The following is a 12,224-nucleotide window of genomic DNA, read 5'->3' on the forward strand; positions in this document are numbered from 1 at the left end:
CATTTGTATTTTTTTCAAGCATGTTACCTAGCAAAATTTTACCAGTTTTTGATCGTCTTTAGGTGTGATAAACTACTTGCTGGGCTTTAGTAGAGAGGACGGATGGGTTTTTCACACAAAAATTCTTTGGATGAAGGTAGATTATTAAACTTGGGGAGCATGAACTAGCAGCTGACTTTCTTTTGGACTTTTCCTTGCAATAAAAGCTTTTGTTAAGCGCAAATAACACTAAATAGTTGGAGGTCGTTTCAACCCTTTCCATATTGTTGGCCAGTATGGGGATTGAACCCATGACCTTGGCGTTATTAGCACCACGCTCTGACCATCTGAGCTAACCGGCCCATGCCCAAAGGTCTCATCCAACTCCACTAAATCCAGACAGTTTTCCAGAAAAGACGTTCTAAAATGCAGGCAGCATAAAACTGTCAACTGAGTGTCAGTGCCTATCATCTTCAGTTGTAAAGTTCCCATTGAAGATGCAAAAGGAAATGTCATTTGTTGGGAGCAATGACGCTTCTAGCAGATACAATTCATGGTTTCACCAAGCATCTTACGAAGAACTTGCAATTGTCAACCACGAAGGGACTCGAACCCTGAATCTTCTGATCCTAAGTCAGACGCCTTATCCATTAGGCCACGTGGTCGCAGAAAGCAAGAATTTCACATTTTACAAGTGCTATTGTAAAATTGAAAAACGATTGGGGCACAGTGGAATCTTTGAAAACATACATTATCATTTGTATTTTTTTCAAGCATGTTACCTAGCAAAATGTTACCAGTTTTTGATCGTCTTTAGGTGTGATAAACTACTTGCTGGGCTTTAGTAGAGAGGACGGATGGGTTTTTCACACAAAAATTCTTTGGATGAAGGTAGATTATTAAACTTGAGGAGCATGAACTAGCAGCTGACTTTCTTTTGGACTTTTCCTTGCAATAAAAGCTTTTGTTAAGCGCAAATAACACTAAATAGTTGGAGGTCGTTTCAACCCTTTCCATATTGTTGGCCAGTATGGGGATTGAACCCATGACCTTGGCGTTATTAGCACCACGCTCTAACCATCTGAGCTAACCGGCCCATGCTCAAAGGTCTCATCCAACTCCACTAAATCCAGACAGTTTTCCAGAAAAGACATTCTAAAATGCAGGCAGCATAAAACTGTCAACTGAGTGTGAGTGCCTATCATCTTCAGTTGCAAAGTTCCCATTGAGGAAGCAAAAGCCATTGTGTTGGGAGCATTGACGCTTCTAGCAGATACAATTCATGGTTTTACCAAGCTTCTCACGAAGAACTTGCAATTTTCAACCACGAAGGGACTCGAACCCTCAATCTTCTGATCCGAAGTCAGACGCCTTGTCCATTAGGCCACGTGGTCGCAGAAAGCAAGACTTTCACATTTTACAAGTGCTTTTGTAAAATTGAAAAACGATTGGGGCACAGTGGAATCTTTGAAAACATACATTATCATTTGTATTTTTTTCAAGCATGTTACCTAGCAAAATGTTACCAGTTTTTGATCGTCTTTAGGTGTGATAAACTACTTGCTGGGCTTTAGTAGAGAGGACGGATGGGTTTTTCACACAAAAATTCTTTGGATGAAGGTAGATTATTAAACTTGGGGAGCATGAACTAGCAGCTGACTTTCTTTTGGACTTTTCCTTGCAATAAAAGCTTTTGTTAAGCGCAAATAACACTAAATAGTTGGAGGTCGTTTCAACCCTTTCCATATTGTTGGCCAGTATGGGGATTGAACCCATGACCTTGGCGTTATTAGCACCACGCTCTGACCATCTGAGCTAACCGGCCCATGCCCAAAGGTCTCATCCAACTCCACTAAATCCAGACAGTTTTCCAGAAAAGACGTTCTAAAATGCAGGCAGCATAAAACTGTCAACTGAGTGTCAGTGCCTATCATCTTCAGTTGTAAAGTTCCCATTGAAGATGCAAAAGGAAATGTCATTTGTTGGGAGCATTGACGCTTCTAGCAGATACAATTCATGGTTTCACCAAGCATCTTACGAAGAACTTTCAATTGTCAACCACGAAGGGACTCGAACCCTCAATCTTCTGATCCGAAGTCAGACGCCTTATCCATTAGGCCACGTGGTCGCAGAAAGCAAGACTTTCACATTTTACAAGTGCTTTTGTAAAATTGAAAAACGATTGGGGCACAGTGGAATCTTTGAAAACATACATTATCATTTGTATTTTTTTCAAGCATGTTACCCAGCAAAAAGTTACCAGTTTCTGATCGTCTTTAGGTGTGATAAACTAGCCTTTCCATATTGTTGGCCAGTATGGGGATTGAACCCATGACCTTGGCGTTATTACCACCTCGCTCTGACCATCTGAGCTAACCGGCCCATGCCTAAAGGTCTCATCCAACTCCACTAAATCCAGACAGTTTTCCAGAAAAGACATTCTAAAATGCAAGCAGCATAAAACTGTCAACTGAGTGTGAGTGCCTATCATCTTCAGTTGCAAAGTTCCCATTGAGGAAGCAAAAGGAAATGCCATTGTGTTGGGAGCATTGACGCTTCTAGCAGATAAAATTCATGGTTTCACCAAGCTTCTTTCGACGAACTTCCAATTTTCAACCACGAAGGGACTCGACCCCTCAATCTTCTGATCCGAAGTCAGACGCCTTGTCCATTAGGCCACGTGGTCACAGAAAGCAAGACTTTCACATTTTACAAGTGCTTTTGTAAAATTGAAAAACGATTGGGGCACAGTGGAATCTTTGAAAACATACATTATCATTTGTATTTTTTTCAAGCATGTTACCTAGCAAAATGTTACCAGTTTTTGATCGTCTTTAGGTGTGATAAACTACTTGCTGGGCTTTAGTAGAGAGGACGGATGGGTTTTTCACACAAAAATTCTTTGGATGAAGGTAGATTATTAAACTTGGGGAGCATGAACTAGCAGCTGACTTTCTTTTGGACTTTTCCTTGCAATAAAAGCTTTTGTTAAGCGCAAATAACACTAAATAGTTGGAGGTCGTTTCAACCCTTTCCATATTGTTGGCCAGTATGGGGATTGAACCCATGACCTTGGCGTTATTAGCACCACGCTCTGACCATCTGAGCTAACCGGCCCATGCCTAAAGGTCTCATCCAACTCCACTAAATCCAGACAGTTTTCCAGAAAAGACATTCTAAAATGCAAGCAGCATAAAACTGTCAACTGAGTGTGAGTGCCTATCATCTTCAGTTGCAAACTTCCCATTGAGGAAGCAAAAGGAAATGCCATTGTGTTGGGAGCATTGACGCTTCTAGCAGATAAAATTCATGGTTTCACCAAGCTTCTTTCGACGAACTTCCAATTTTCAACCACGAAGGGACTCGAACCCTCAATCTTCTGATACGAAGTCAGACGCCTTGTCCATTAGGCCACGTGGTCACAGAAAGCAAGACTTTCACATTTTACAAGTGCTATTATAAAATTGAAAAACGATTGGGGCACAGTGGAATCTTTGAAAACATACATTATCATTTGTACTTTTTTCAAGCATGTTACCCAGCAAAATGTTACCAGTTTTTGATCGTCTTTAGGTGTGATAAACTAGCCTTTCCATATTGTTGGCCAGTATGGGGATTGAACCCATGACCTTGGCGTTATTAGCACCACGCTCTGACCATCTGAGCTAACCGGCCGATGCCTAAAGGTCTCATCCAACTCCACTAAATCCAGACAGTTTTCCAGAAAAGACGTTCTAAAATGCAAGCAGCATAAAACTGTCAACTGAGTGTGAGTGCCTATCATCTTCAGTTGCAAAGTTCCCATTGAGGAAGCAAAAGGAAATGCCATTGTGTTGGGAGCATTGACGCTTCTAGCAGATACAATTCATGGTTTCACCAAGCATCTTACGAAGAACTTGCAATTGTCAACCACGAAGGGACTCGAACCCTGAATCTTCTGATCCTAAGTCAGACGCCTTGTCCATTAGGCCACGTGGTCACAGAAAGCAAGACTTTCACATTTTACAAGTGCTTTTGTAAAATTGAAAAACGATTGGGGCACAGTGGAATCTTTGAAAACATACATTATCATTTGTATTTTTTTCAAGCATGTTACCCAGCAAAAAGTTACCAGTTTTTGATCGTCTTTAGGTGTGATAAACTAGCCTTTCCATATTGTTGGCCAGTATGGGGATTGAACCCATGACCTTGGCGTTATTACCACCTCGCTCTGACCATCTGAGCTAACCGGCCCATGCCTAAAGGTCTCATCCAACTCCACTAAATCCAGACAGTTTTCCAGAAAAGACATTCTAAAATGCAAGCAGCATAAAACTGTCAACTGAGTGTGAGTGCCTATCATCTTCAGTTGCAAAGTTCCCATTGAGGAAGCAAAAGGAAATGCCATTGTGTTGGGAGCATTGACGCTTCTAGCAGATAAAATTCATGGTTTCACCAAGCTTCTTTCGACGAACTTCCAATTTTCAACCACGAAGGGACTCGACCCCTCAATCTTCTGATCCGAAGTCAGACGCCTTGTCCATTAGGCCACGTGGTCACAGAAAGCAAGACTTTCACATTTTACAAGTGCTTTTGTAAAATTGAAAAACGATTGGGGCACAGTGGAATCTTTGAAAACATACATTATCATTTGTATTTTTTTCAAGCATGTTACCTAGCAAAATGTTACCAGTTTTTGATCGTCTTTAGGTGTGATAAACTACTTGCTGGGCTTTAGTAGAGAGGACGGATGGGTTTTTCACACAAAAATTCTTTGGATGAAGGTAGATTATTAAACTTGGGGAGCATGAACTAGCAGCTGACTTTCTTTTGGACTTTTCCTTGCAATAAAAGCTTTTGTTAAGCGCAAATAACACTAAATAGTTGGAGGTCGTTTCAACCCTTTCCATATTGTTGGCCAGTATGGGGATTGAACCCATGACCTTGGCGTTATTAGCACCACGCTCTGACCATCTGAGCTAACCGGCCCATGCCCAAAGGTCTCATCCAACTCCACTAAATCCAGACAGTTTTCCAGAAAAGACGTTCTAAAATGCAGGCAGCATAAAACTGTCAACTGAGTGTGAGTGCCTATCATCTTCAGTTGCAAAGTTCCCATTGAGGAAGCAAAAGGAAATGCCATTGTGTTGGGAGCATTGACGCTTCTAGCAGATAAAATTCATGGTTTCACCAAGCATCTTACGAAGAACTTGCAATTGTCAACCACGAAGGGACTCGAACCCTGAATCTTCTGATCCTAAGTCAGACGCCTTATCCATTAGGCCACGTGGTCGCAGAAAGCAAGAATTTCACATTTTACAAGTGCTATTGTAAAATTGAAAAACGATTGGGGCACAGTGGAATCTTTGAAAACATACATTATCATTTGTATTTTTTTCAAGCATGTTACCTAGCAAAATGTTACCAGTTTTTGATCGTCTTTAGGTGTGATAAACTACTTGCTGGGCTTTAGTAGAGAGGACGGATGGGTTTTTCACACAAAAATTCTTTGGATGAAGGTAGATTATTAAACTTGAGGAGCATGAACTAGCAGCTGACTTTCTTTTGGACTTTTCCTTGCAATAAAAGCTTTTGTTAAGCGCAAATAACACTAAATAGTTGGAGGTCGTTTCAACCCTTTCCATATTGTTGGCCAGTATGGGGATTGAACCCATGACCTTGGTGTTATTAGCACCACGCTCTAACCATCTGAGCTAACCGGCCCATGCTCAAAGGTCTCATCCAACTCCACTAAATCCAGACAGTTTTCCACAAAAGACGTTCTAAAATGCAGGCAGCATAAAACTGTCAACTGAGTGTGAGTGCCTATCATCTTCAGTTGCAAAGTTCCCATTGAGGAAGCAAAAGCCATTGTGTTGGGAGCATTGACGCTTCTAGCAGATACAATTCATGGTTTTACCAAGCTTCTCACGAAGAACTTGCAATTTTCAACCACGAAGGGACTCGAACCCTCAATCTTCTGATCCGAAGTCAGACGCCTTGTCCATTAGGCCACGTGGTCGCAGAAAGCAAGACTTTCACATTTTACAAGTGCTTTTGTAAAATTGAAAAACGATTGGGGCACAGTGGAATCTTTGAAAACATACATTATCATTTGTATTTTTTTCAAGCATGTTACCTAGCAAAATGTTACCAGTTTTTGATCGTCTTTAGGTGTGATAAACTACTTGCTGGGCTTTAGTAGAGAGGACGGATGGGTTTTTCACACAAAAATTCTTTGGATGAAGGTAGATTATTAAACTTGGGGAGCATGAACTAGCAGCTGACTTTCTTTTGGACTTTTCCTTGCAATAAAAGCTTTTGTTAAGCGCAAATAACACTAAATAGTTGGAGGTCGTTTCAACCCTTTCCATATTGTTGGCCAGTATGGGGATTGAACCCATGACCTTGGCGTTATTAGCACCACGCTCTGACCATCTGAGCTAACCGGCCCATGCCTAAAGGTCTCATCCAACTCCACTAAATCCAGACAGTTTTCCAGAAAAGACATTCTAAAATGCAAGCAGCATAAAACTGTCAACTGAGTGTGAGTGCCTATCATCTTCAGTTGCAAAGTTCCCATTGAGGAAGCAAAAGGAAATGCCATTGTGTTGGGAGCATTGACGCTTCTAGCAGATAAAATTCATGGTTTCACCAAGCTTCTTTCGACGAACTTCCAATTTTCAACCACGAAGGGACTCGACCCCTCAATCTTCTGATGCGAAGTCAGACGCCTTGTCCATTAGGCCACGTGGTCACAGAAAGCAAGACTTTCACATTTTACAAGTGCTTTTGTAAAATTGAAAAACGATTGGGGCACAGTGGAATCTTTGAAAACATACATTATCATTTGTATTTTTTTCAAGCATGTTACCTAGCAAAATGTTACCAGTTTTTGATCGTCTTTAGGTGTGATAAACTACTTGCTGGGCTTTAGTAGAGAGGACGGATGGGTTTTTCACACAAAAATTCTTTGGATGAAGGTAGATTATTAAACTTGGGGAGCATGAACTAGCAGCTGACTTTCTTTTGGACTTTTCCTTGCAATAAAAGCTTTTGTTAAGCGCAAATAACACTAAATAGTTGGAGGTTGTTTTCTACCCTTTCCATATTGTTGGCCAGTATGGGGATTGAACCCATGACCTTGGCATTATTAGCACCACGCTCTGACCATCTGAGCTAACCGGCCCATGCCTAAAGGTCTCATCCAACTCCACTAAATCCAGACAGTTTTCCAGAAAAGACATTCTAAAATGCAAGCAGCATAAAACTGTCAACTGAGTGTGAGTGCCTATCATCTTCAGTTGCAAAGTTCCCATTGAGGAAGCAAAAGGAAATGCCATTGTGTTGGGAGCATTGACGCTTCTAGCAGATAAAATTCATGGTTTCACCAAGCTTCTTTCGACGAACTTCCAATTTTCAACCACGAAGGGACTCGAACCCTCAATCTTCTGATCCGAAGTCAGACGCCTTGTCCATTAAGCCACGTGGTCACAGAAAGCAAGACTTTCACATTTTACAAGTGCTATTATAAAATTGAAAAACGATTGGGGCACAGTGGAATCTTTGAAAACATACATTATCATTTGTACTTTTTTCAAGCATGTTACCCAGCAAAAAGTTACCAGTTTTTGATCGTCTTTAGGTGTGATAAACTAGCCTTTCCATATTGTTGGCCAGTATGGGGATTGAACCCATGACCTTGGCGTTATTACCACCTCGCTCTGACCATCTGAGCTAACCGGCCCATGCCTAAAGGTCTCATCCAACTCCACTAAATCCAGACAGTTTTCCAGAAAAGACATTCTAAAATGCAAGCAGCATAAAACTGTCAACTGAGTGTGAGTGCCTATCATCTTCAGTTGCAAAGTTCCCATTGAGGAAGCAAAAGGAAATGCCATTGTGTTGGGAGCATTGACGCTTCTAGCAGATAAAATTCATGGTTTCACCAAGCTTCTTTCGACGAACTTCCAATTTTCAACCACGAAGGGACTCGACCCCTCAATCTTCTGATCCGAAGTCAGACGCCTTGTCCATTAGGCCACGTGGTCACAGAAAGCAAGACTTTCACATTTTACAAGTGCTTTTGTAAAATTGAAAAACGATTGGGGCACAGTGGAATCTTTGAAAACATACATTATCATTTGTATTTTTTTCAAGCATGTTACCTAGCAAAATGTTACCAGTTTTTGATCGTCTTTAGGTGTGATAAACTACTTGCTGGGCTTTAGTAGAGAGGACGGATGGGTTTTTCACACAAAAATTCTTTGGATGAAGGTAGATTATTAAACTTGGGGAGCATGAACTAGCAGCTGACTTTCTTTTGGACTTTTCCTTGCAATAAAAGCTTTTGTTAAGCGCAAATAACACTAAATAGTTGGAGGTCGTTTCAACCCTTTCCATATTGTTGGCCAGTATGGGGATTGAACCCATGACCTTGGCGTTATTAGCACCACGCTCTGACCATCTGAGCTAACCGGCCCATGCCTAAAGGTCTCATCCAACTCCACTAAATCCAGACAGTTTTCCAGAAAAGACATTCTAAAATGCAAGCAGCATAAAACTGTCAACTGAGTGTGAGTGCCTATCATCTTCAGTTGCAAACTTCCCATTGAGGAAGCAAAAGGAAATGCCATTGTGTTGGGAGCATTGACGCTTCTAGCAGATAAAATTCATGGTTTCACCAAGCTTCTTTCGACGAACTTCCAATTTTCAACCACGAAGGGACTCGAACCCTCAATCTTCTGATACGAAGTCAGACGCCTTGTCCATTAGGCCACGTGGTCACAGAAAGCAAGACTTTCACATTTTACAAGTGCTATTATAAAATTGAAAAACGATTGGGGCACAGTGGAATCTTTGAAAACATACATTATCATTTGTACTTTTTTCAAGCATGTTACCCAGCAAAATGTTACCAGTTTTTGATCGTCTTTAGGTGTGATAAACTAGCCTTTCCATATTGTTGGCCAGTATGGGGATTGAACCCATGACCTTGGCGTTATTAGCACCACGCTCTGACCATCTGAGCTAACCGGCCGATGCCTAAAGGTCTCATCCAACTCCACTAAATCCAGACAGTTTTCCAGAAAAGACGTTCTAAAATGCAAGCAGCATAAAACTGTCAACTGAGTGTCAGTGCCTATCATCTTCAGTTGTAAAGTTCCCATTGAAGATGCAAAAGGAAATGTCATTTGTTGGGAGCAATGACGCTTCTAGCAGATACAATTCATGGTTTCACCAAGCATCTTACGAAGAACTTGCAATTGTCAACCACGAAGGGACTCGAACCCTGAATCTTCTGATCCTAAGTCAGACGCCTTATCCATTAGGCCACGTGGTCGCAGAAAGCAAGAATTTCACATTTTACAAGTGCTATTGTAAAATTGAAAAACGATTGGGGCACAGTGGAATCTTTGAAAACATACATTATCATTTGTATTTTTTTCAAGCATGTTACCTAGCAAAATGTTACCAGTTTTTGATCGTCTTTAGGTGTGATAAACTACTTGCTGGGCTTTAGTAGAGAGGACGGATGGGTTTTTCACACAAAAATTCTTTGGATGAAGGTAGATTATTAAACTTGAGGAGCATGAACTAGCAGCTGACTTTCTTTTGGACTTTTCCTTGCAATAAAAGCTTTTGTTAAGCGCAAATAACACTAAATAGTTGGAGGTCGTTTCAACCCTTTCCATATTGTTGGCCAGTATGGGGATTGAACCCATGACCTTGGTGTTATTAGCACCACGCTCTAACCATCTGAGCTAACCGGCCCATGCTCAAAGGTCTCATCCAACTCCACTAAATCCAGACAGTTTTCCACAAAAGACGTTCTAAAATGCAGGCAGCATAAAACTGTCAACTGAGTGTGAGTGCCTATCATCTTCAGTTGCAAAGTTCCCATTGAGGAAGCAAAAGCCATTGTGTTGGGAGCATTGACGCTTCTAGCAGATACAATTCATGGTTTTACCAAGCTTCTCACGAAGAACTTGCAATTTTCAACCACGAAGGGACTCGAACCCTCAATCTTCTGATCCGAAGTCAGACGCCTTGTCCATTAGGCCACGTGGTCGCAGAAAGCAAGACTTTCACATTTTACAAGTGCTTTTGTAAAATTGAAAAACGATTGGGGCACAGTGGAATCTTTGAAAACATACATTATCATTTGTATTTTTTTCAAGCATGTTACCTAGCAAAATGTTACCAGTTTTTGATCGTCTTTAGGTGTGATAAACTACTTGCTGGGCTTTAGTAGAGAGGACGGATGGGTTTTTCACACAAAAATTCTTTGGATGAAGGTAGATTATTAAACTTGGGGAGCATGAACTAGCAGCTGACTTTCTTTTGGACTTTTCCTTGCAATAAAAGCTTTTGTTAAGCGCAAATAACACTAAATAGTTGGAGGTCGTTTCAACCCTTTCCATATTGTTGGCCAGTATGGGGATTGAACCCATGACCTTGGCGTTATTAGCACCACGCTCTGACCATCTGAGCTAACCGGCCCATGCCTAAAGGTCTCATCCAACTCCACTAAATCCAGACAGTTTTCCAGAAAAGACATTCTAAAATGCAAGCAGCATAAAACTGTCAACTGAGTGTGAGTGCCTATCATCTTCAGTTGCAAAGTTCCCATTGAGGAAGCAAAAGGAAATGCCATTGTGTTGGGAGCATTGACGCTTCTAGCAGATAAAATTCATGGTTTCACCAAGCTTCTTTCGACGAACTTCCAATTTTCAACCACGAAGGGACTCGACCCCTCAATCTTCTGATCCGAAGTCAGACGCCTTGTCCATTAGGCCACGTGGTCACAGAAAGCAAGACTTTCACATTTTACAAGTGCTTTTGTAAAATTGAAAAACGATTGGGGCACAGTGGAATCTTTGAAAACATACATTATCATTTGTATTTTTTTCAAGCATGTTACCTAGCAAAATGTTACCAGTTTTTGATCGTCTTTAGGTGTGATAAACTACTTGCTGGGCTTTAGTAGAGAGGACGGATGGGTTTTTCACACAAAAATTCTTTGGATGAAGGTAGATTATTAAACTTGGGGAGCATGAACTAGCAGCTGACTTTCTTTTGGACTTTTCCTTGCAATAAAAGCTTTTGTTAAGCGCAAATAACACTAAATAGTTGGAGGTTGTTTTCTACCCTTTCCATATTGTTGGCCAGTATGGGGATTGAACCCATGACCTTGGCATTATTAGCACCACGCTCTGACCATCTGAGCTAACCGGCCCATGCCTAAAGGTCTCATCCAACTCCACTAAATCCAGACAGTTTTCCAGAAAAGACATTCTAAAATGCAAGCAGCATAAAACTGTCAACTGAGTGTGAGTGCCTATCATCTTCAGTTGCAAAGTTCCCATTGAGGAAGCAAAAGGAAATGCCATTGTGTTGGGAGCATTGACGCTTCTAGCAGATAAAATTCATGGTTTCACCAAGCTTCTTTCGACGAACTTCCAATTTTCAACCACGAAGGGACTCGAACCCTCAATCTTCTGATCCGAAGTCAGACGCCTTGTCCATTAAGCCACGTGGTCACAGAAAGCAAGACTTTCACATTTTACAAGTGCTATTATAAAATTGAAAAACGATTGGGGCACAGTGGAATCTTTGAAAACATACATTATCATTTGTACTTTTTTCAAGCATGTTACCCAGCAAAAAGTTACCAGTTTTTGATCGTCTTTAGGTGTGATAAACTAGCCTTTCCATATTGTTGGCCAGTATGGGGATTGAACCCATGACCTTGGCGTTATTACCACCTCGCTCTGACCATCTGAGCTAACCGGCCCATGCCTAAAGGTCTCATCCAACTCCACTAAATCCAGACAGTTTTCCAGAAAAGACATTCTAAAATGCAAGCAGCATAAAACTGTCAACTGAGTGTGAGTGCCTATCATCTTCAGTTGCAAAGTTCCCATTGAGGAAGCAAAAGGAAATGCCATTGTGTTGGGAGCATTGACGCTTCTAGCAGATAAAATTCATGGTTTCACCAAGCTTCTTTCGACGAACTTCCAATTTTCAACCACGAAGGGACTCGACCCCTCAATCTTCTGATCCGAAGTCAGACGCCTTGTCCATTAGGCCACGTGGTCACAGAAAGCAAGACTTTCACATTTTACAAGTGCTTTTGTAAAATTGAAAAACGATTGGGGCACAGTGGAATCTTTGAAAACATACATTATCATTTGTATTTTTTTCAAGCATGTTACCTAGCAAAATGTTACCAGTTTTTGATCGTCTTTAGGTGTGATAAACTA

The 12,224-nt window shown here is 41.1% G+C and overlaps 31 non-coding genes across 31 annotated transcripts; all 31 read right to left on the bottom strand.

Annotated features, from left to right (window-relative positions):
• Nucleotides 1-267: 267 nt before the first annotated feature.
• On the bottom strand, nt 268-341 carry trnai-aau (transfer RNA isoleucine (anticodon AAU)). The gene has a single exon. It is a non-coding gene; the product is annotated as a tRNA-Ile (tRNA).
• A 660-nt stretch (nt 342-1,001) lies between these two features.
• trnai-aau (transfer RNA isoleucine (anticodon AAU)) lies at nt 1,002-1,075 on the bottom strand. The gene has a single exon. It is a non-coding gene; the product is annotated as a tRNA-Ile (tRNA).
• A 225-nt stretch (nt 1,076-1,300) lies between these two features.
• Nucleotides 1,301-1,373, bottom strand: trnar-ucg (transfer RNA arginine (anticodon UCG)). The gene has a single exon. It is a non-coding gene; the product is annotated as a tRNA-Arg (tRNA).
• Nucleotides 1,374-1,730: 357 nt separating this feature from the next.
• Nucleotides 1,731-1,804, bottom strand: trnai-aau (transfer RNA isoleucine (anticodon AAU)). The gene has a single exon. It is a non-coding gene; the product is annotated as a tRNA-Ile (tRNA).
• A 230-nt stretch (nt 1,805-2,034) lies between these two features.
• trnar-ucg (transfer RNA arginine (anticodon UCG)) lies at nt 2,035-2,107 on the bottom strand. Its single transcript has one exon. It is a non-coding gene; the product is annotated as a tRNA-Arg (tRNA).
• Nucleotides 2,108-2,287: 180 nt separating this feature from the next.
• On the bottom strand, nt 2,288-2,361 carry trnai-aau (transfer RNA isoleucine (anticodon AAU)). Its single transcript has one exon. It is a non-coding gene; the product is annotated as a tRNA-Ile (tRNA).
• Nucleotides 2,362-2,592: 231 nt separating this feature from the next.
• trnar-ucg (transfer RNA arginine (anticodon UCG)) lies at nt 2,593-2,665 on the bottom strand. The gene has a single exon. It is a non-coding gene; the product is annotated as a tRNA-Arg (tRNA).
• Nucleotides 2,666-3,022: 357 nt separating this feature from the next.
• trnai-aau (transfer RNA isoleucine (anticodon AAU)) lies at nt 3,023-3,096 on the bottom strand. The gene has a single exon. It is a non-coding gene; the product is annotated as a tRNA-Ile (tRNA).
• A 231-nt stretch (nt 3,097-3,327) lies between these two features.
• Nucleotides 3,328-3,400, bottom strand: trnar-ucg (transfer RNA arginine (anticodon UCG)). Its single transcript has one exon. It is a non-coding gene; the product is annotated as a tRNA-Arg (tRNA).
• A 180-nt stretch (nt 3,401-3,580) lies between these two features.
• trnai-aau (transfer RNA isoleucine (anticodon AAU)) lies at nt 3,581-3,654 on the bottom strand. The gene has a single exon. It is a non-coding gene; the product is annotated as a tRNA-Ile (tRNA).
• A 484-nt stretch (nt 3,655-4,138) lies between these two features.
• On the bottom strand, nt 4,139-4,212 carry trnai-aau (transfer RNA isoleucine (anticodon AAU)). Its single transcript has one exon. It is a non-coding gene; the product is annotated as a tRNA-Ile (tRNA).
• Nucleotides 4,213-4,443: 231 nt separating this feature from the next.
• On the bottom strand, nt 4,444-4,516 carry trnar-ucg (transfer RNA arginine (anticodon UCG)). Its single transcript has one exon. It is a non-coding gene; the product is annotated as a tRNA-Arg (tRNA).
• Nucleotides 4,517-4,873: 357 nt separating this feature from the next.
• trnai-aau (transfer RNA isoleucine (anticodon AAU)) lies at nt 4,874-4,947 on the bottom strand. The gene has a single exon. It is a non-coding gene; the product is annotated as a tRNA-Ile (tRNA).
• A 661-nt stretch (nt 4,948-5,608) lies between these two features.
• On the bottom strand, nt 5,609-5,682 carry trnai-aau (transfer RNA isoleucine (anticodon AAU)). Its single transcript has one exon. It is a non-coding gene; the product is annotated as a tRNA-Ile (tRNA).
• A 225-nt stretch (nt 5,683-5,907) lies between these two features.
• Nucleotides 5,908-5,980, bottom strand: trnar-ucg (transfer RNA arginine (anticodon UCG)). Its single transcript has one exon. It is a non-coding gene; the product is annotated as a tRNA-Arg (tRNA).
• A 357-nt stretch (nt 5,981-6,337) lies between these two features.
• Nucleotides 6,338-6,411, bottom strand: trnai-aau (transfer RNA isoleucine (anticodon AAU)). Its single transcript has one exon. It is a non-coding gene; the product is annotated as a tRNA-Ile (tRNA).
• A 662-nt stretch (nt 6,412-7,073) lies between these two features.
• trnai-aau (transfer RNA isoleucine (anticodon AAU)) lies at nt 7,074-7,147 on the bottom strand. The gene has a single exon. It is a non-coding gene; the product is annotated as a tRNA-Ile (tRNA).
• A 231-nt stretch (nt 7,148-7,378) lies between these two features.
• Nucleotides 7,379-7,451, bottom strand: trnar-ucg (transfer RNA arginine (anticodon UCG)). The gene has a single exon. It is a non-coding gene; the product is annotated as a tRNA-Arg (tRNA).
• A 180-nt stretch (nt 7,452-7,631) lies between these two features.
• trnai-aau (transfer RNA isoleucine (anticodon AAU)) lies at nt 7,632-7,705 on the bottom strand. Its single transcript has one exon. It is a non-coding gene; the product is annotated as a tRNA-Ile (tRNA).
• Nucleotides 7,706-7,936: 231 nt separating this feature from the next.
• trnar-ucg (transfer RNA arginine (anticodon UCG)) lies at nt 7,937-8,009 on the bottom strand. Its single transcript has one exon. It is a non-coding gene; the product is annotated as a tRNA-Arg (tRNA).
• Nucleotides 8,010-8,366: 357 nt separating this feature from the next.
• On the bottom strand, nt 8,367-8,440 carry trnai-aau (transfer RNA isoleucine (anticodon AAU)). Its single transcript has one exon. It is a non-coding gene; the product is annotated as a tRNA-Ile (tRNA).
• Nucleotides 8,441-8,671: 231 nt separating this feature from the next.
• On the bottom strand, nt 8,672-8,744 carry trnar-ucg (transfer RNA arginine (anticodon UCG)). The gene has a single exon. It is a non-coding gene; the product is annotated as a tRNA-Arg (tRNA).
• A 180-nt stretch (nt 8,745-8,924) lies between these two features.
• trnai-aau (transfer RNA isoleucine (anticodon AAU)) lies at nt 8,925-8,998 on the bottom strand. Its single transcript has one exon. It is a non-coding gene; the product is annotated as a tRNA-Ile (tRNA).
• A 660-nt stretch (nt 8,999-9,658) lies between these two features.
• trnai-aau (transfer RNA isoleucine (anticodon AAU)) lies at nt 9,659-9,732 on the bottom strand. The gene has a single exon. It is a non-coding gene; the product is annotated as a tRNA-Ile (tRNA).
• Nucleotides 9,733-9,957: 225 nt separating this feature from the next.
• trnar-ucg (transfer RNA arginine (anticodon UCG)) lies at nt 9,958-10,030 on the bottom strand. Its single transcript has one exon. It is a non-coding gene; the product is annotated as a tRNA-Arg (tRNA).
• Nucleotides 10,031-10,387: 357 nt separating this feature from the next.
• On the bottom strand, nt 10,388-10,461 carry trnai-aau (transfer RNA isoleucine (anticodon AAU)). Its single transcript has one exon. It is a non-coding gene; the product is annotated as a tRNA-Ile (tRNA).
• A 231-nt stretch (nt 10,462-10,692) lies between these two features.
• Nucleotides 10,693-10,765, bottom strand: trnar-ucg (transfer RNA arginine (anticodon UCG)). The gene has a single exon. It is a non-coding gene; the product is annotated as a tRNA-Arg (tRNA).
• Nucleotides 10,766-11,123: 358 nt separating this feature from the next.
• On the bottom strand, nt 11,124-11,197 carry trnai-aau (transfer RNA isoleucine (anticodon AAU)). Its single transcript has one exon. It is a non-coding gene; the product is annotated as a tRNA-Ile (tRNA).
• Nucleotides 11,198-11,428: 231 nt separating this feature from the next.
• On the bottom strand, nt 11,429-11,501 carry trnar-ucg (transfer RNA arginine (anticodon UCG)). Its single transcript has one exon. It is a non-coding gene; the product is annotated as a tRNA-Arg (tRNA).
• A 180-nt stretch (nt 11,502-11,681) lies between these two features.
• Nucleotides 11,682-11,755, bottom strand: trnai-aau (transfer RNA isoleucine (anticodon AAU)). Its single transcript has one exon. It is a non-coding gene; the product is annotated as a tRNA-Ile (tRNA).
• A 231-nt stretch (nt 11,756-11,986) lies between these two features.
• Nucleotides 11,987-12,059, bottom strand: trnar-ucg (transfer RNA arginine (anticodon UCG)). The gene has a single exon. It is a non-coding gene; the product is annotated as a tRNA-Arg (tRNA).
• Nucleotides 12,060-12,224: the final 165 nt, after the last annotated feature.

This window comes from Pungitius pungitius, chromosome 21 (genome assembly GCF_949316345.1).
Source record: "Pungitius pungitius chromosome 21, fPunPun2.1, whole genome shotgun sequence".
Taxonomy (NCBI): Eukaryota; Metazoa; Chordata; class Actinopteri; order Perciformes; family Gasterosteidae; genus Pungitius; species Pungitius pungitius.